Source organism: Carettochelys insculpta, chromosome 1, assembly GCF_033958435.1.
Source record: "Carettochelys insculpta isolate YL-2023 chromosome 1, ASM3395843v1, whole genome shotgun sequence".
NCBI classification, from domain to species: domain Eukaryota; kingdom Metazoa; phylum Chordata; order Testudines; family Carettochelyidae; genus Carettochelys; species Carettochelys insculpta.
In genome coordinates, this window is record NC_134137.1 from 52,095,425 (window position 1) to 52,117,053 (window position 21,629).

Genomic DNA, 21,629 nt, shown 5'->3' on the forward strand with positions numbered 1-21,629 from the left:
TATGTTGGTACACAGCACTCTTTACTACTGTTGCAAAGTGCCCACAAACAGCAGCAAAATCCAAGACTGCCTTCAAGACCTAGACTTTCTCACTGTGGCACCGCAAACCAAACAAACTAATCAATAAACAATGTAAAACCAGTCCAGTCTTCGATGACTGACGAGGAAGAAAAAGAGCAACACATCTTTGTATACTCTTTATAATTTTGGAAGCCACTCACATGCAAGCGGGGGCGGACTCTGTGTTACAGATCAGATATAGATCACTTCAGTACAGTGCTTTCAATATAGCTTTTGACACACTTGTCACATAAAGGACTAATAAACTGTGATATACCCAGAGTTGTGCACAATACAAGATGATACATACATGTGGTTGTAAAACTACAGTCAACCCCTCGATTTAACGGATGAATGGGGGAAAGGGGTGTCCGTTAATGTCAAAAGTCCGTTATAGCTGAATGGTTACACTGTTGACCTTCCCAGACCAACACTTTTTCCTGACCTCTGTCCCCACTTCCCTTCCTCCCTCCTGCTCCAGTCTTCCCCTCACTCCTCCATCTCCCTCTCCCAACTACCAGGAGAGGAGCTGAATGCCGGCCTGGCTCCTTCCACCTCCTGCAGCTTTCAGCGCTGTGACTCCTCCAGCCCCAAGCCGCGAGCCACCTGCACGAAGGTCGAGCATGGCCGCCCCCAGCCTGCCAGGGGCAGCAGCTTCTGACACCACGGCTGCTGCTCAGTGCCCTTGCAGACAGCGGCGGCCGGGCACCAACATGCTCCACGCACACAGGGCTGGGGGAGTAGAGCTGCTGTGTCCCACCGCAGCCCCCGCCCCCAGCACCTCTCACCCCAGTGGCCGCAGCCCCTGAGGTGCCTCCTCCAGCCCCAGCGGCCGCAGCCACTCCAACAGCAGCTCTGGTGAGCCTCTGGCATGGCAGGGAGCTGGCAGACAACACCCGTTATTTCCGAAGTCCGTTATATCAGGGGCCATTAAATCAAGTGTTTAGTCTAATATTTGAAAAACCGTGTCACCTTGCAATTATACTATCGTTATGCACAGGTACAAGGAGATAGCTACAGGTGTATATTCAGCCTTAACTTTGTCACCCCCTGGCACATTTAACTCTGTAACCTAAAGTTACATTAGAGTTTTTTGTATTTATTTTCCTAGTTCTTTTTAAAAGGAAGGCTTTACAAATCCTACTGCATACACCTAACACAGACGAAGGGTGTACAATGAGTAACGGAAAGGTAGCTGTGCTAGTCTGTGCTCCAACGAAACAAAGCAGCAGAAATGTAGCACTTGAAAGACTAACAAAATGATTTTTTCGGTGATGAACTTTTGTGGGAGAGACCCACTTCTTCAGGTCAATACCTTTCGACCCACGCCCCCTGCCCTGCAGCTCATCCCTAAGCCAGCCCCATCACACACCCAAGCCTGCACCCGTCACCCCTACAGTCTGCCCCAATTGATCTGAAGAAGTGGGTCTGTCCCACGAAAGCTCATCACCAAATAAATCATTTTGTTAGTCTTTAAAGTGCTATGTTTCTGCTGCTTTGTTTGGTTTGTGTACAATCAGGTCGGCCTAAAGAAGCAATAAAGTGGGCGATATACTAGTTTATATGATGCCCACAGCTATACTGGGTGCTTGACCATCATGTAATCACTTTTTAGACTATTATTCTTACATGATGGTCAAGTTGTGGGCATTGTATAAACTAGTATATCACCCACTTTATTGCTTCTTTAGGCTGACCTGATTATACACACTAGGGGCTCATCGTATCCCTCCAGCCTTACCCTCAAACTCCCTTTGCCTCCCTCCACTGTTCATTCTCTTTGCTTTTCTTTGCTCTACAGACAATTGCAGAGGTGCTTGAAGCTGTGGCACTGCTAAACAGGTGGCAAGGTATTGCATTACATCCAGAGAGGCAGAAAGAAACGCCATCAGCTTGAACGCAGGGATACAGGAGCTTGGCCAATCATCTTCCTTGCTCGCAGAGGTGGTAGCCTGCTGGCATATTAGTGAGAGCTCTGCTTTGCAAGGCACTAAGCTAAGGAGATGATGTATTTATAGATAAAAAATTCAAAATAATTTGTGATAACCCAATTAACACAAAATTAAAGTAAAGAAAGTCATTGCTAGTGATGTTTTCAGTCAAATAATGATACAATAAAAGCTGATTAAATAACAACAGCAAGAAAATAATTTGTAGCAGAACATTCAGCAGAGTCAAAAAATCAATGTTAGAATTTTCCTAGTCCAGGTGAAGTCCCAATCTCCTATATATATCTGGCTGGCTGGCTGGCCACCTGCCCCTTGGTGCTATGTTTGCTCAAGAACTCCTCTTGAACTGTCAGAACTATGACCATGAAATCAAGCAGCCCAGCCCCAGCCCTGCTGTTCTCACTGGGCTGGGCACAACATCCCCAGCCCCAGGGCCACCACTCCCCACCACTCTGGCCAGGACAGAGGGGAAGAGCTGTGACTCCAGCCTCCCCACCTTCCAGAGCTCAGGCTGCAGCCTGGCCCCCACGGCCACCCTGGAGCCAGGATCTGCAGCCCAAACAAAACCTTCCCTCCTCTGCAGACAGCTGGACTGGCCGGGAGCCATGGCCCAGACCAGCTCCTTCCCTCCTGTCCCCACGGTGGGTCGCGGGGGAAAGCAGGGCTGAGACCCATAGCCCATTCCACCTTCCTCCGAGGACACGCCAGGGGGCTCGAGTCTGCAGCTTCAGCTGATCTCCCCATCTCCCAGGGGCCAGGGAGTGGGGCCAGGAGTCATAGCCAAACTGGGCACCTGCACAACAGGCAGGGGAGCTGGGAGTTGGAGCTCAAACTGCCCCTGGACATTTGGGGGACAGCTGGGGGAGGCCAGGAGGCACAGCCCAACCCAGCTTTCCTCCCTGGGGTCAGGCAGAGAGGCCAGAAGCCGCGGCCCCACCCTCCCTCTCTGCAGCCACTGCAGATGCCCCAGGAACCCCCAATACCTTCCAACCCACACCCTCTGCCCTCCAGCCCCACCCTAAACCCCATCACATACCCAAGCCTGCACACTTCACCCCACTGTCTGCCCCACCCTTGCTCTTAATCCTGAACCCTCCACCCAACTTAGACTCCCCCATCTCTCCCAGACTCTGCACTCACTCCTGCACCCCCATCCTCTAGCCACAGCTGCCCCCCCCAACGCCTAACCCCCTGCCCTGAGTCACCTCACAGCCCATCTCCTGCACCCCCACCTCCCTGCCGTGAGCTCTCCACCCACCTCCCTGACTCCTGCACCCTCCACTCCCTGCTCAGAGCCTCTCCACCCAGCCTCCTGCCCTGCCTCCTCCACCCCCACTCCCTTCCCTGTGCCCTGCTGTTTAAATAAAGCAAGAGGCCACTAGTTAAAATAAGGACCCGAGCAACACCAGATATGTCCGCTAGTGTTTGAATACAAATCTCTAAGTGGAAGTAGTGTTCCAACGCTGCTTAAAACTCCCTATACAATTATGAGACAGGTTAGGCCCCCTACTTTACAAGAGACATGGGCTGATAACATGGCTTGTTGCGCCTTGGTCCCTAAACCAACAGGCGCTGAGAAACCTATGGAGGAGGTAACCCTCCCATTTCATCCACATGCAGATGGCCATTCCAAAGTCTATCCATCAGATCAAGCTTCTTGGTAGGCACCATTTAGGATGGACTTAAGTGGGGCCTATCAAAAGAGTTTAAGTGGAACTTTATTGGCACGTAATGCCTTGTGCTGCCTCCATCCTCTGTCCCTTGAAGGGAATGAATTGCTCATGTCAACTCATGTGAACAGTACTAATTGGTTCCAAAGAGATTTGCATCTAGCCCTTCTCACAAGGGAAGTTGGTACGAAAAGAGCCTTGCGCAGTCCAGGGAAAAAACACTGAGAATCTTCAAGGGCCCCATCCAGCACGGAGAGGACCCTGGTGAAGGATAACTAGTAGAACACGTGAATGATATGCAGCATTATTCCCAGGCATGCGTAGGAATGAAGACACACACACACACACGCACGCGCGCGACAGTGATTGGAAGACTCCCTAAAATCCCAATTGCTCGTCAATAGCTAAAAGGCCCTGTGCCATCATAGAAAAGTTTAACATGGCTTCAGCACTTCTCAATAGCCAAAGAGCAAAGGCAGTGAGGAGCGGGGGAGGAGGAGAACTCAGGCCACAATCTCAGAGAGATTTGAGATTTCTTCAACAGCGACCTGCAGTTTAGTAGTTTGTGTTGCCATTTTGATTATAACTAAGCTTCAGTTCATAACCCATTGAAATTAATTGGGCTTGGGCAGGAACCAGTTTGCGTCTCTCTTAGGGCTGTTCTGTCAGTCTGTACTTGCCAACTCAAGAAAAGAGCAGTACATGTGTACGCAGGGCAGGGTTCACCTCCTGCCCTGGGTGGAAAGGAGGGTAAAGAGGCACCTTACTTGCTCCGCTGTTTGTGCACTCGCTTGGCATCCTTCTCTGCCACTGGCTGCTCACCACATCTCTCACCAAGCTGCCTTTTATGGGTCCCCTGCCTGTTTACCATACCTTTCCACCAGCCACCCTTCTGGCTGCTCATCGTGTATTGCTGCCTCATCAGCCACATACTCACCAGCTGACTCTCAGTCACTTTCTGCTGTCCCCTGCCTCTCCACTGTGAGCTCGGCACATCAATCTCTTAACAACTTTCAGCTCTTGACAAGATGGGCAGAAATACTGTCTCATCTCATGTGATTTCAGCCTGCCGAGATTTCCAGCACTGGGCAGGAACACAGTGCTACCACAGCTGGTTTTAGCTGAGACTGAGCTTTTCAAATAACGAAGAGGCACCCAGTGAAGCCTATTTATCTTTTTCTTTCATCTGGGGGGAGAAATAGGTTGGACCAATCTAGGGAGAACTCTTGGTAACAGCATATAGCCTTCTCATTAGGATACCTGTCCGCGCCTTCTCTTACTTTCACTGGGCCCTGACATTGGAGCCCCTGACTTAACGAGTCTCTTTGAACTGGGAGTGGCCCCCTCATTTGGAATAGATTAAGTCCTGCTTTCCTGGACTCATTGGCACATATTTCACCATCTCTGCATTCAGCACTAAAGTGATTTGTTCCCAACACCAGTCCAAGTTGAGCACTTTAACATAGCTGTATCTACTAAATATGCAAGAAGAGAAGGAGCAAACAGTATTTACATAAACAACAAGAAGTCCTGTGCCATCTTATAGACTAACAGATATTTTGGAGCAGAAGCGGATGGAGCGGGTCTTCGCTCACGAAAGCTTATGCTTCAAAATATCTGTTAGTCTATAAGGTGCCACAGGACTTCTTGTAGTATTTACATAAACATACTCAAGTCTTAACCCCTCCCAGCTAGCTGTCAGGGAAACATTCGTTCCGAACTTGTTTACACACGTTCCCATTTTGAAGCTTATCGTCACAGCTAGATTTTTTAATATGAAAAATTATAACCTCTTTGGCTATCACAGGGCTTGAGTACACTAAGTGGAAGATCAACCACGGCAAGTTAGCGCACCTAGTAGGGACGTGCTCAAGTGAACTCTGAGGGCACCCTTATCGATCAGGGTACCCTCTGTCGCCAGGAGTAAGAGAAGCTGATGGAAAAGTTTCTCTCATCAGCCTCCCACAGTGGGACTACAACTCCAGCTATATAATTATTGTAGCTGGAGTGGCATATCTTAGGTTGAATTTCTTTTCTGGTGTAGACCTTCCCACAGAAGTGCTACTACAGCTTGCCATTGAGTTCTGAGAGGGGTAGCCATGTTAATCTGTACCTCAAACCACAATGAGCAGTCCTGTGGCACCTTACAGACTAACAAATTTATTAGGTCATGAGCTTTCTGGTTCACTTCAAAACCTAGCAGGTTTAAAGGGAATGAAGGGGGAAGAAGGGGGTCCAGAAAGTACTGGAAGAGGGGGAAAGGGCAGGAAACTCAGAACCTCTGGCGTGAGGAAAGGGTTATGAGTTTGAAGTGAGTCCCTAAAATAGACAGAAGGGAGCACACCGAAAGCTTGTGGAAGACAATGGAGGACTCCAAGTGTCTGCAAGAAGCTGAGCTTGCAGAAGCAACACTGTGTGACCCCTTATTTTTATTTTCTCTTAAAAAGATAGTTTAAGAAAGGAAGTCTCACTAAAATGAGAAGTTCACGCAATAAGGCACTAAAGCTACTAAGGACGCTGCTAAGAAAAATGATACAGTCTCAGAAAACATCCCAACTCCTGGACACAAAGGGAACCAGAAAAATGAGGAACACCTGCACTGGAAAGCACACAAAGTCTCTGACCTGTGAAGAGGGGCAATGGAGAGACACAGAGAGACCTTGGCATAGGGGGCAAGGAGTTAAACAATTATGGCTAAACTGGAGGTTCACGAGGGTATTTGAGCCAAACAAAAATTCTTCAAAATGAGGAAAGCTAACCTCTGTGAAGTCAGTAAACAGGCGCCTAAATCACAGCAGGGTTAAGTAAGAGGGAAATTAGACAGGCCAAGATGGAATTTGAAAACCAAATATCTAAAGGTGTAAAATGAATCAGAGATTCCTTAGATAGCAGAAGACAAAGTCTAGTCTGCAAAAAAGAATTGAGCGGTCCATTGGATCACCAAGGATTAAACGGAGCAATGAAGATCAGATCCACTGCTGAGAAGCTAAATGATTTCCTTGCACCAGCCTTCCTTGCTGAGAATTCTGAAGGGATTCCTACCTTGAGGCTGATCTTTCCTGATAGCAAAGATGTACTCTCACAGACTAAGGCAACAGAATGAGTAATGTTGGAGAACAAACTGCTAACCCAGCATCCTGGTTTTCAGCTGTGGCCAGGTCCAGGTGCCCCAGGGGGAATGAACCATCATTATATGATTCATCCCCCTTGGCCGTTCCCAGCTCCTAGCAAACAGAGTCCAGAGGGACCATTCCTGCCTGTCCTAGTTAATAGCCATTAACTGGCCTAACCTCCATTAGCTTATCTAGTTGTGGGCTTTTTGTATTTAATTTTTGTCCAGTCCTGACACTGTTGCTCTTTAGACATGCAACCAAGATGAAAAAGGAAAGTTGGAGAGGTGCCAGCTCATACTTCAACAAACCCAGGATATCAACATCTCTGAACCAGTCAATAACTAGCAGCTTGATCAATATTGGACAACTGTTATTGCTTCTCCTTTTGTTTAATTCCTTTGTTGAGGTTAGTTGATTATTTGAGACTATACCTTTTCATGGGATCGAAGAGCCTACCTCAGCCCTTTAGATCCGACTGGTTACAAGCTGCTTCATTTCTCAGGTGCCATTGTCCCTCATGCACAAACTTTCAGCAATTTCAGATGGAGCCGTAGCAGATGCTGCAGTGTTCACAAGTCGTTGTCTGGTGTCTCAGCTTGATCCAGGTTCAGTGCCGAAACTATCTGCCATCCTTTTGCCCGAAACTCTCATAGTGTCTTCAACAGCAGTTGCATCTGCAACCCTGTGCTTTGTGGTAACTTCTTTGTGAAGGTCTGTGCCCAAGGATACACTCTACTCCTTCGTGTTGTTGGTCCTGGCTGCTACAGCTGGCTTAAAATGTGCAGGAAATGCTTGGTCAGAGCCTTATCTTCTGTGCAGAGACACTGAGAGATTGCTTAACAGCCGCATCATGCCACACACCGCTGAAGGTCTGGCAGGATGGTGTGCTCGGGGTGAGAGTAAGCCCACGGACCACAGTGCAGTGCTCTGGTAGGAGGGAGCTGGACGGCTGGGGCAATCAGCTGCAGCAGGAGGCAGTGCGCTCTCCCAGCCCAGTTCCTGGGGATCTGCTCCAGGCGCCACACTCTGCAGCAGCCAGCCAGGCAGGTGGAAGGGGCTGGCTGTGGGCACACCACACCCCCTCCTTGCAGGACTGCCCCAGCCTCGAGCCTCCCACACCCCAGGTGCCCTTCAAGGAGGGTGGGAAGTGGTGGGGGCCACTGTTTGCTATGCCGTGAGGGGAAAATGCAGAGTTTGCTTGCGTTCCTCTCCCTCTGGCTGGGGAAGGCGAGCTGTGCACCTTGTGCTCACTCCCTGGCCAGGATAGGAATCAGAACAGGCAGCAGCTTCAGCGCCTCTCCATACACACCCCTTAGGCAACCCCCCGCAAGCCTCTGCCCTAACCCTGACTCCTGCACCCCCCAGCCCTGAGCCCCTCACCGCCCTTCACCCTGGCTGCTACACCCTCCCACACAACCCTGCCTGAGCCCCCAGATCCCCAAGACGCTGCCCTAATTCCTACACCCTTATCATCCCCACCCAAACACCCCCCAGATCCCTACCTTGTTCTCCCACATTCAAATGCCCTACAGGCACTGTCTGTACTCTAGCCCCCTCCCAACCTCTTACATAGAGGTCCCCCCAAAGGGTGGAGGGCAGGGGAAGCACTGCAATATGACAGTACCTGTAAGAAATTTAAATTACTTTCACCCTGGGGTAGGCTGCTCCCTGACTATCAATGAAGGCATGATATACAGTTCCTCCTCCCGAAGCCTGGCTTCTGCTACATTCACACAACCCGGCCTAGCATATTTCATGTGCCCACATGGCACAGACACGCTTGGGCACTCATGTGCATACAGACTTTTGCTTTACCTGAAGGGAAAAAAAGAACGGGCAAATGCACAACTTATCACCTGGGGCTAAGAATTTCCCATTCAATGCTATTCTGAATACACAGTTGCATTATCAACTGTGTTGGGGAGTTTTCTGCGGTTCTGGTGAAAATTAAATTATATCTCTGCGTTATGGCCCTTTTTGTGATTTCATGATCTTTTTTCAGATTGATTGTCCAATAACATAGCAATATTATATGATATATTAAAAAAAAAAAAAAAAGATTGTCTCCAGCATCTACATCCACAAATGACCACCAGATATGTGCCTAAGGTGATGCTAATGTATTTTTCCTAGCTGGTGGGTTGCCCTAAGCCCGCCGTGTCTGATACATTCGCCACGTGTGGCGAATAGGACACCGCAGTGTGGGGCATGAAGCTCTTGGAGCCTTTAAATGCAGCTCCTCCTGAGAGCCGCACACGGGGAGTGCCATCCGCCCGCTCCGTGCACACACCCTGTCGCTTGGTGGGAGAAGTGCATGATAGCAGCAGTGGCAACCCTGGCTGTGGTGTCCTCGGCAGTGTCTGTGGCAAACCTGGTGGCAGCTCCTGCGGCCCAGGTGGCAGCTTTGGCAGCGGATCCTGCGGCAGCGCTGGTGGGTCACTGGCATTAAATTTGAACAGGAGGGGATTGGATAAGCCTGGATCTGGGGGAGGACATTTATTTACAGGAGAGGGCTAGGCATGCCTGGCTCTGGAGGAGGGGGAGGGTATATATTTAGAGCAGGGGCGTGCCTGGCTCTGGGGGAGGAGGAAGGCATTTATTTAGAGGGGGGCTGAATGTGGCAAATATGGAAAGACGACAACCACAAGTGTGGCAAGCTTTGAATTCCTATTGGGCACCGCTGCCATTAATAAGACCCCCTTTTCAGTCTGTTAGATTAATAAGGCAGCCATCGGGGGCACGGGTCAGAGATTAATAAACAGGAGTTTCCAGCATTTCATATTTGTAAATTTACTTTTCAAAACTGAAGAATGTTATTGCTTTCTGGTAATTATTGTTACAGTTAGCAATTTTGGGGCACTAAGTCCAATATAGACAAATAGGAATACACCACCTGGGAAGTGAAATGCTTATCATCTGAGCATGTATATCTAATATAATGATAATTTGCATAAGAACTATTTTAGGTATGTAAATTCTGGGACCACTAGCCTGTTGTGAGCCTATTTCTTGCAGTTCTGCTGCGTTGTTTGATGTGTTATATGAAAGCAAAGTTGTTTACATAAAGTATTCCAAATAGTGAACTTTTTTTTTTTTTTTAACACATTTGACACACAGATGTTCATTAAATCAGTAAGTAAGAAAAAGCAGAACTTGCTGAGAACTAAGAACCAGTAAGATGTAGTATCAACTGTTTCCACATTAGATGTATCGTTAGATCTCTGCTTCCCACTTGCCCAGTGAAGATATCTTTACATCAGTTAGCACCATCACACAGATCCAGATTACTAGAAGTAAACGTTAGTATTTAATGTTGTTATCTGTACACGTCAAATAGCCTTTAAACAGAGGGGGGAAAGCAAACTGCTGCTGCTGTACAGAATGTACCAGCATTTCTGATGGCAGGTCTATACTAACACTATAGTGGCTCAGCTGCAGCACTGCAAGGACACTATTACATACTCCAGGGGAAGTGTTCACCTGCAAGGATAGGTAATCCTCCTCTCCAACAGGTGGCAGCTAGATCCACGGGAGAATTCTCACATCAGGGGCTAAACCAGATCGGGCTACAGAGTTCGCAGGTGCACATTTTCCACTCCCGTGAGCAACACAATCACACCCAACTAACTTCCTAATGTAGCTTAGCAGTGCACTAGTACGGTCTGTACCGGGGGTTACAGCCGCATAGCTGTCTCTCAGGGCCCTGGATTTTTCACTCCCCTGAGAGATACAGCTACGCTGATGTAAATTTTCAGTGTACAGTTCCAAATTATGAGCCCAAAAGAGCTGTAGAACTTAAACCAAACAATATGGCATGTAGCACAACGAAGGGTTGAGAAAAAGAGATCAATCCATTATTGTAAGACACCACATATTTTAGAAAAATCTTATAAGAATACAGCACATCTAAGTAACTTACAGCCCTCACATTTCCAATCTGCAAATACTTCATCGAGTAAAAGCACAAGTATGAACAACTGCCGTTCTTTTATATAATGGCATCAGATTTCGCTATAAGCTGCACTCTTAGGCTGGCATATTCATTTAGTATATGAGTCATTCATTGTGTAAATATCAGAATAGAAACTCCTGCAAACTAATGAATTGTGAAAAAAACTATCGCATTTCCCCTCCCCTTAAGCCTCCATCACTGTAACAGAAAACAATGTTAATATCACAAAAAATAATTAGTCAAAGAGGAGTTGCACATTAGCCCATAGTCAGGTCTTTGTCTTTTACAAGTCAGCCAGCAGCATTCAATAATTTTTATTTGAAACCACACCATTCACTATAATCATGCTGCAGAACTCGAACAAAGAAAGGTAATATCTGAGATGAAAATTATGACTTTTATTTCAGAGCCCTGTCTTTTATGACCCTCATCACTACAGACAATATACATCCAGGCCATGAAAATTCCAAATTTAAGACCTTTCATAGATTTTTGCTACTCTTCAGAATCCGAGCTTTCTGGGGAAGGGAGTGTGTAGCCATCAAGGGAGGGAGTGTGTGTGTCGCAGGTGGACAGTGTATATAGCCCCTTGTTTTGCAAATAGCTTTTAAGACACCAAACAGGTTTGGTGCCACCATGTCTCATCTGCAGCCAAGTAGAATGACAGCCTGGCGCTGAGAAAAGAAGGTTGTCTTTCTGCGACAGGAATTACAGCAACTTGTCTACCCTACAGGCATTGGTTAACTGACATGCTCAGAGCTGTCAGGAACCAAGGACTGCAGAAAAGCCAGTCTCCAGGCAATGTAAGGAATTCAGCCGGCATGCAGTAGGCTGCCCAGCAGCCAGACTGCTGGATTGGCGCTCACAGTCACCAGACCGAACCTTAAGAGCAGCCGCAGCAGTATTTTGGCAGCTGTTAAAGCATTAGGCCATAGCTGTGACAGCCCCTGCTCCTGCCTTATGCCCAGGCTTGTCACTCCCTTGTCTTGCTCCAGGTAAGTCAGTTCTGACCCTTGGCTCCAATCCCTCATTTCGGACTCTGGCTTTGGCCTCTGATCTGACCCTGGGCTCCTTTTCTCGGCTACCAGTTCCTGCTCTAACCACTGGACTTGACATTTCTGCCCAAGTGCCCTCTTGTGGCTACACATACACCAGTGGTGGTTCTCCCAGCTTGGCGTGTGTGAAGCGGTGGGATTCTTTGTTGTGCCCCACTGCGGAGTGGTGAGGGAAGGCATACAGCGCAGGAGGCAGCATGGTATGTTGCAGGATCTCAGGTACTGCTACCAAAGGTCTGTAAAGGTGAGTCCAGGATATCTGGACGTGTTGGCCAGCCTGGATCTGCAGCAGTTAGATTTGCTACGAGGAAAGACTCAGTAAGTCTCAGTGTCTCCCCCTTCTCCCTGCAGGTATTCCTGGGATTCCTTGTGTCCATTTTCTCCTGCTCCATACCATCAGCCCGCCAGGTCCTTTGTTTTTGCAGCACCAGCTTGCAGGATCTCACTCCATCTGTCCTTTCGAGTCCTCTTCTTTCTCCTCATCAGGGCCATGTGTTCTTTGGGTGTGGAAGGGGGACCCTTGAGGGCCACAGCAGCAACACCAGCTGATTAAAACAGACAGATCATTGGGCGCAGAGTCACCTCAGAAAGGGAGAGGGTCGTTTCAAAAGGCTCTTTCCCAGAGGTGGAGTAAGGGTTTCCAAGGACTCAGGGCAGAGCAAGTGGGTTGGCCCCTCTCCACCTCTGGTCCTCCTCCCATTCTACCTCTTCTGCCTGCAGCCCCACCCTTTTCTGCCCCCCCCTTCCCCCCAGCCCCGAGTCCCATCCCAGTTCCACCCACAACCATTTCGCTCCTTTTTGCCTGCTGCCCCTCCCACACTGTGGCCTCAAGGCCAGACACATTCTCACCCCACACCACAGCAGGGGAAGAGAGCTCCTCCTGACCCAGGCCCACAGCAGGGGTCTGGGTGGTGTTCCCTGAAAGCTGTGTACTTATGCAGCCACTCAGGAGAGAGTCAAACACCACTCAGCTGATTAGCAAAGCACCTACAACTGTCTTTTGTGTCTCTACTGGTGGTGCACATTCATACATGCCTTGGTGCACACTAAAAACAATTATTTTGCACATGGAAAATATTCGAGGGAATATGAGATGAGCTTCTCCTGCCACCCCCACTCTTCTGCAAGAGACCATGGTCAGTGGCTGGTGTTCTGCAGCTTCTGCCAAGGAAGGGGTTGGAGAACTGGGGACTTCCTCTGCTGGGGACAGGAGCCAGCAGGATGCTGGGAGGCTGCCCCCATCCTGCAGCTTTTGATAGGGTCAGGAGATTGCTGGAGGGCCTTCCCCCACCCTATACCTTCTGCAAGGAGTCAGGTAGTTGCTGGAGGGCTTCCCATATCATGCACTTCTGCCAGCATCAGTGGGAGCATTGTGCGGTTCTCCTCCTTCCTCTGCTTCCTGCCAGGGCTGGGTTGAAAGGAGGTACTGCAAGGGTTTCCCTTGTTCCCTGCTTTCTGCCAGTGACAGGTTGGCTGACTGAGCAATTGCACACAAGGAAGAGTTGCTAGGTATGCACACCAAGATGGGCCATGAGGAAAAAGCATTTAAAAAAATACGCAGGGGGCTTTCGAACAGGCCGGGGAGGGGTTGCCAGTCTCCTGGACCCCTAGGCAGTGACATTTACAGTTGTGACAGAGGGGTTAGCATCACAGGGAGTATTGTGGGACAGCAGCTAGAGGACTGTTAGCGTCAACGCAAGCTGTTCAGTAGCTCCACCCCCCTGGCATGAGGTATATTGACCTATTGACCATAGCTCCACAGTGTTTGGGAAGGGGGCATCTGCCTCACCCTCATCGGATGCCGGAGAAAAACTGGACCGAAGATGCATTGGCACAATCTCAGGGTTGAGCAAAGTGGGGGGTGGTCTCCCGGGGGGGCGATATAAGGAGGAGCGCAGCCTGATTGGATGCTGCCTGTCAGGCGAATCCATCTCATGAAAAATGTTGAAATGTTTTGCTGTTTTTATGTCTGTGTATTCACATCTATATGCCAATTAACAATGTTTTCCCATGCTACAGACTTAGCTCCTTACAGGTGCCAAAAGGGTTTGTTTTGTTTTGTTTCATTTTGGTTTTTCCATATGAATGTAACAAATTTCTGCCAGGTTGGATGACATTAGACAGGTTGGGGGTCCCTGCTAATTGCAGGGATGAAAATTGGGGCCTGACATAAAAAGGTTGCTCGCCGCTGCACTAACTAATAGGTTGGCACAAGGAGACAGACGTAGGCCTAACTTTGCAGTATAGACCAAGCCTCACAGGGTTAACTGTTTAATAACACATCATGCACTTGTCAAATTGTAGCTGGATGTTTCGTTGGCTGACTTTCACACCTTCACATAACGGATGGTCCTTAGAAAGCTACTGATGGATCTCACTCATTTTTTAAAGCAGCAGAAGTATTTAAACAACTAGATGGGAGCCAGGTTTTACTAGCACCCTCTGTAGGAAAAGGGGCAGAATTAATCTAAGGACTTGTCCGCATGGTGGAGTAATGCATTCTATGAGGGTGTGATTTCCAAAGTACACTAACCTGTTGTGTGTTAATTAGCCCACGTAAACCCTGTTGGCGGGCACCAAAGAGTCCCTCGTGTGCTTCAGCACAGTGGTGCTTGTAGCAATATTATGTTAAAGTAAACCAGCAGAGCCTATATGGACCAATTAATGCCCAACACGTTCGTGTGCTTTAGAAATCACAGCCTCATATGGCATATTACCCCACCCTTCAGACAACCACTAAATCATCTTGTACCAATTTAATTTCAAAAGTGGATGCTGCTCAGATTTTACTCAATTTAAAAACTGATTTAACATCAGAGCAATTTGTTCAGGTAAAACAGGCCTTTGCAGCAACAGTCCTCCTTCCAACAACCTTACACAACAAGCATATCCACAGGGCCAAGAGCTAGGAATAGGCACTCACCACATATTCTCGTCTGATATTCAGTACAGATTCCCTGCTTAGCTTAATTCTGCTTTAGATGCTTCTTGCACTACAGTCTCACCCCACCTTTAAAGGTCTTGGGCACTGGCTGGTAGGAGAACTTGTCTCAGCATAGCTTCATCCCAACCACACTGTCCCAAAAACAAGGCCTGGTAGGCAGTACAGAGGCACAGTGTCTCTGGATCCCAAGAAATTGCAGGCAGATTGGCATGCAGCTGATTTCTGCACCAGCAACAACATGCCCCCAGACTTGAGGGAGAAGTAAGAAGACTTCTAGAGAGAAACAGCAGACATCTCTCCAAGAAAGGAAATTATCCAATAAACAATTTTTTCTTCTAAAGTAATTAATGGAATACAACCAAGCCACTCCCAGTACAATGGATTCCTATGCATCTCTGAAAATGGGGATGACGATTCTAACTGAAATATTTGTTTTTACAGGGCATGCAAATTAATTATACTATATTAAGGATTACGTAAGAATCTGTGAGCCAGGGGATAGTAAGAATTTTTTGCATGTAGTGGCAGAAATAATGATTGCTCGCATATTCAAACAGTAAAAGGTGTTGTTGTTTTTTTAAATGGGAGACTAGTTTCACATTTGACAGGTTAGTCTATAAGGTGCTACAGGACTTCTCGTTGTTTTTCCTGGATACAGACTAACATGATTACCCCCTCGTATTAGTTTCAAAGAAGTAGCTGTTTAAAAACCATTCTTGAGTCTATTTTTCTTAATGCGTTTCTCAACTATAATTTGCAAAACAGAACAATTGGATTCATACTAATATTAGACAACACTTTTAATGAACTTTTGTGGTCTGTTTCCTCCTTGTGAATATAACTGTGCTGTATCAAGTATCATAAAGAACAATTTGAACTCGTCCACGGTTTGACTCCCAATCCCTCATATGTATATTGCTTTTAATGAACACTGTTCTCCCCACTGAAGCATAACTAGCGTCTCCCAGCCTGCTGACCTATGATACTATTGTGGCATTATCTGATAGGACCAGCTTGTACTTTCCCCTTTATTATTTGTATTACTATAGTGCCCAAAATGTACTCAACAGATACACTCATTCAGAGACAGTGTACACTTAAGTTTCTTATATTATAGAAAATTACTCATTCCAGCAGTTTTTCCTGTTTTAAATACTCTGGCTGTGTCTCCACTAGCCCCCTTCTTTGAAGGGGGGCATGGTAATCAGCCTGAGTGGAGAATACTAATGAAGTGCTGCGATGAATATGCAGCGCCTCATTAGGCTAATTCTACCGGCGGCAACTTTGAAGCTGAAAACTTCAAAGCACCAGCACGCCGTGTAGCTGTGGGCACTTCGATGTACCTGCACAACTTCGAAGTGCCCTTACTCCCCCAAAAATTTATGCATGAGCATTGTGCAATGTGTCTATACATGTGTATAATCACACACTACTACTACTTCTAGAACAGGGTTCAGCAACCCCCCAGCATGCATGCCAAGAGTGGCACATGAGCTGATTTTCATAGGCATGCGAGGCAGGAGCTCAGGCATGCAAGGCAGGAGCTCATCCCCACCCCTCCTTCCCCACGCAGATAGGAGTTTGCTCAAAGCCATGCTGCCTGAGGGGTAACAAAAGACCAGGTAACGCTACCAACCACCACCTAAACAGTAAAGATCTGCATCGTTATTTATTTATTGACGAAGCTGTTGTCAGTAGGACTGTTAGTGATTTTTAAAAGTCTCAAAAGGCACTCGGACCATACGTAGAGGTCAAAGGGTCAAATTTCAGCACTCTTCCTCAGAAAGCTTGCTGACCCCCTATTCTAGAACTTCCACCAATTTTACCATTCTAGCCATATATCTTTCTTCATTTGCTAGTAAACCCAAATGGTTAGCTTTCACTATAGGAAGAAAATGCTCCTTTTGGCCTAGAGCAGGAGTGGCCAACCCACAGCTCTCCAGCCTCATGCGGCTCTTTGCTCAATGAAATGCAGCTTCTGGAGGGCATTGGGTTAGAGCAGGGAGGCACCTCCAGCCCCTCCGCTCTAACCCAGTCCCCTTCCCCTTCCCCAGAGCCAGGCACCACTCCCCACACGCACACTCTAACCTAATGCCTGGGTCTCACCAGAGCAGCCACCGCTACCACCGAAACCACATGCTTCTCCCTCCTGCCACTGGGGCATGTGCGCAGAGCGGCAGTGAACCCAAAGAGCCACATGAGGCTCGAGAGCCATGAATTGGCCATGCCTGCTCTACGATTAACTTCTCTGCAAGATTTGAATATCCTGCACGTTGGTCACCTTTTTAGGAGTCAGACCTGTGGTAACTATCAACACCTCCTAGTATTCTTAGTCAGTTGTTGCATGCCCTAGTTAATCAATATACCTGTTGCAAGCAACACAGGAAGATGTAGTGGACTTCTAAGATGGAAAGCAAACTGGAGAAATCACATCTAGAACTTCCATTTCTGTCTGAAAGTGGCTTAACTTACAAGAGTATGACAATTTCTGCTTAGCCTCTTAATTAATGAGATAAAACAAACCAGCAGTCTTGTAGCACTTTAAAGTGCTACAAGACTGCTGGTTTGTTTTGTTAGAATACAAACTACCACGGCTACCTCTCTGTTGCTAATGAGATAACAGAAAATCTTACTAATATTGTAGTGACGTAACCTTTTTTGTTTCCTGTCTGGATAGGATCACTTGCTCACCTTAGCAGATCTGATCACTATTTAATCTATCAGGCTACGTCTACACGTGCACCCAACTTCGAAATAGCTTATTTCGATGTTGCGACATCGAAATAGGCTATTTCGATGAATAACGTCTACACGTCCTCCAGGGCTGGCAACGTCGATGTTCAACTTCGACGTTGCTCAGCCCAACATCGAAATAGGCGCAGCGAGGGAACGTCTACACGGCAAAGTAGCACACATCGAAATAAGGGAGCCAGGCACAGCTGCAGACAGGGTCACGGGGCGGACTCAACAGCAAGTCGCTCCCTTAAAGGGCCCCTCCCAGACACACTTTCATTAAACAGTGCAAGATACACAGAGCCAACAACTAGTTGCAGACCCTGTATATGCAGCACGGACCCCCAGCTGCAGCAGCAGCAGCCAGAAGCCCTGGGCTAAGGGCTGCTGCCCACGGTGACCACAGAGCCCCGCAAGGGCTGGAGAGAGAGTATCTCTCAACCCCCCAGCTGATGGCCGCCATGGAGGACCCCGCTATTTCGATGTTGCGGGACGCGGATCGTCTACACGTCCCTACTTCGATGTTGAACGTCGAAGTAGGGCGCTATTCCCATCCGCTCATGGGGTTAGCGACTTCGACGTCTCGCCGCCTAACGTCGATTTCAACTTCGAAATAGCGCCCAACACGTGTAGACGTGACGGGCGCTATTTCGAAGTTGGTGCCGCTACTTCGAAGTAGCGTGCACGTGTAGACGCACTATCAGAGGGGTAGCAGTGTTAGTTTGTATCCACTAAAACAACAAGGTATGTGGTATGTTGAAGACAGACATTTTTTGGGCATAAGCTTTCGTGGGCAGAACCCCATTCCACCAAATTAATCTGACAAAGTGGGGTTTTGCCCATAAAAGTGCATGCTCAAATAAATCTGTAAGTCTTTAAGGTGCCTCAGGAGTCCTTGTTGTTTTCGTTTAATCTACATGCTCCTGTAATAATTTACAATGACTCTGAAGAAGTGGCTTAAAGGTACCAAACCGCAGAAAGATAAGACATGCTGAAGTACAGCGGATACTGGAGTACTTTGTTCACTACAGTGTATCTTGCTCTAAGCCTGCAGGAGTCCACTAGAAGTCTGCTACAATAAAAATAGTATTGTGTACTGCCAACCTTCAGTTACATGACTTGTTTGGCCATGATATATTCACACCGGTAAAGCCTGCAGAAAATGTAACAGAAGTAGCTGTGTTAGTCTGTACTCCAACAAAATGAAGCAGCAGCAATGTAGCACTTTAAAGACTAACAAAATGATTTATTCGGTGATGGGCTTTTGTGGGACAATCCCACTTCTTCAGATCGAAGAAGTGGGCCTGTCCCACGAAAGCTCATCGCTGACTAAATCATTTTGTTAGTCTTTAAAATGCTACATTTCTGCTACTTTGACCTGTAAAAAATGGTGAGATGCACATATCGGTGAAGCAGAAACCTCAACTTCTACATTAAGAAAGAAACTCTGTATCCTGTCATAGCATAGTCTCTGAGAAATAAATCTGTCGCAGAGGATACTGATTCCCTCAATAAGGAAACTTGCACATCATTCTGAGAATTGCAACAAACCAGCCTTGTCTTTCTGAGACTTTCTTGAGGCATTAAATGATAAAGGTCAAGTACATTTTCTGTGTTTTTCAGCTCTGTGAAGTCACTTTGATCTTCTTCCTGAGACGATGTGATGACAGAATCTCACTTTCTCATCCTTTTAAAGGCGCAGTTTTGTTAATAAGGGCCTCAATTTTGTCTTACTCACTAGAGACTGTGTTAGGAGCAATGAGTGTTCTGCTGGAGGATTCTGAACAAGGACAATTATCTCAAAATACCTGCTCCAAGCAAGCTTTCACAACGATTTTTGAAACAGTATTGTACATAGTTTGTCCTTGGCTACAGATTGAATTGAAATTGTATTCAATGCCAGTTCAGCTGCACCCATAGCCTTAAAATAATCAAAGTTATTATGTCTGGTTCCACTGAATTTATAAACAGGCATTTCATACTGCCTTTGGTAGGAACTGGTCATTAAAATCATATCAGAAAATCTACATATAAAACTAAAGTATTATCCCCCAGATTTAAATTCTATTCTGTGACCATTTATTAAAAGCTGTTTTAAATATGACACACCTGACTGGGGAGAGAAACTCATTTTCAAAGCAACTCGACTGTATTCATAGCAATTTACTCTCAATCCACAAGCCTCTCTCAGACTCCCATATTTAAATTATAAGGTTTTTCCATGTAAGACAGGGGATATTTGTGAAACTAATTTGAAATTTTCTTCTTAACGAAGTCTACAGTTAAGGATCTATGTTAATGAGCAGTAGTGACCTCTCTAACGTTCTGCGTGTGAAAACACTGGCATACCTGCTTAACAGTACACATGAATAATATTGAAGTCAGTGGAGTTACATACACAAGTAAAGCTAAGCATATGCATAAACGTTTGAAGAACTGGAGCCCATATTTACAAGGAGACCGTGGAAAGAAATGCAGAGGACGTTAATATATGAATATTACAAATACTTCATACACAACTGCACAATTCTCAGAGAAACTTCTTTTAATTGTAAAGATAGTTCAGGTTTAAGATTTTACATACACACAAACACACACATGAATGTCCACAATGCTCTAGTGACAAACAAGACAGATGCCAAACAGGGGCACCTCGGACCCGGCTCTAGCAGCCACTACCTAAAACCTGTCTAAGAGAAGTTCATTCTCTTTATTCTTAAGGGACACCCTGGTGGGCTGAGTTGGCCAGAAAAAAAAAAAATCCCACAATGCAGAGGGTCTGGGGAAAGGGATTTAAAGTGTGAATGTAAGCAAAGGAACATGAAAAAAATTAAAGTATCTGTTTAAATCTACACAAATAAAAATTACTTTACCTTTAAGTTACTAAGGCTTCTTATTTAAAGTGCCATATTTAAATTGGGAACGGGACTCAAGGTAATAACAATTAGCCTCCATAGTGAACAAGTCAATCAAAATTATTATTAAGGAAATATAGCTTCAGTTGACGTATAGAAAACTGCACACATAACCTCAGTTAAACTATGAAATAATAGACCCAATACTAGTATGTAGAATTTTAAGGATACTGTTAAGCATGAAACTGCTCTGGCTTCCATGTCACAGAAGGCTGAAGAAGCAGATTTTTAGTCTGGGCTTCTATGACTTGCCAAATTATTGAAACTGTGTGTTTGTTTGTCTGTTAAAAAAAACAGAATTGAGTCCTAATGACACAGACAGATGCATAAGAGCTGCTGCAGCACAGCAATTAGCAGTGAAAGAAAAATTTAAAAAAGCACGTAGGAAAACACCGTATAGACTTAGCAAATAAGAACTGCTTCATTACAAAAAAGATAATTCCATCACTTTCAAAAAGTGAAAGAGCTTGAAGTGTCGCTGAACTAATTGTCTAATGCTACAATTTCCTCCTCGAATGTTCAGCAACTATGCATTTTACTGACAAAACATGTGCATGCCACTTCATCTGAAGAATAGTCGGTGCTCAACTAATGACCAGCACAAAGCCCAAAAAGTCACTCTAACTGCTGCTAAACTTTAATATGCTAAAAACAGTATAAATGTAATCAGGATATAGTATTTACCTGAACTGACCAAAGACTGCTGGCTTGTGCTCGGACTATTTCAGAAGTGAAAACTTTGCAAACAACTTAGATTCTTTCATCTCACTCTGTGGCACAGTCTCCTCCAAATGGTAGAGTCCCGGTATTGCAATTAAGGAAAAAACTCATCTAACAGCTTATACAAAGAAAACAGAACTGAAAGTAAAAACGGTTGGTCTGTTTTTAGCTATGCAATTGTACTTTAAAAACCTCTAAGTATTTCAAAACGGTCTTCATTGCTTTATAAGTGTTATTTTAAATCTCATTCAAGAAAGTTTATTAACGTTGCTTGATAAATTGGTGGCTAGTGTTTTGGTGGCTAAAAGCAGTGGTTGCTTAATACAGTTTTGGCCAGGAAATGCAATTAGTGTACTTTCACCTTTGTTGCCTTTGAACACTACTAAGAGAAAACTTAGCATTGGAGGGGGAAGGGTTTAATCACTGTACATTGAGAGGAGGTTTTTCAGTGAACTAGTCACAATAACATCATATCTTGTTCATGAGTGTTTACAGTTAATTTAAAACTGAGAAATATA

At 46.2% G+C, this 21,629-nt stretch overlaps 1 long non-coding RNA gene across 1 annotated transcript in view; it reads right to left on the reverse strand.

Moving 5' to 3' along the window:
- The window catches only part of LOC142004652 (uncharacterized), a 43,873-nt gene extending 22,721 nt beyond the window's left edge, over positions 1–21,152 (reverse strand). Inside the window, exon 1 of the long non-coding RNA XR_012643003.1 lies at positions 21,076–21,152. This is a non-coding gene — a long non-coding RNA (uncharacterized LOC142004652). The remainder of the gene's footprint in view (positions 1–21,075) is intronic.
- Positions 21,153–21,629: the final 477 nt, after the last annotated feature.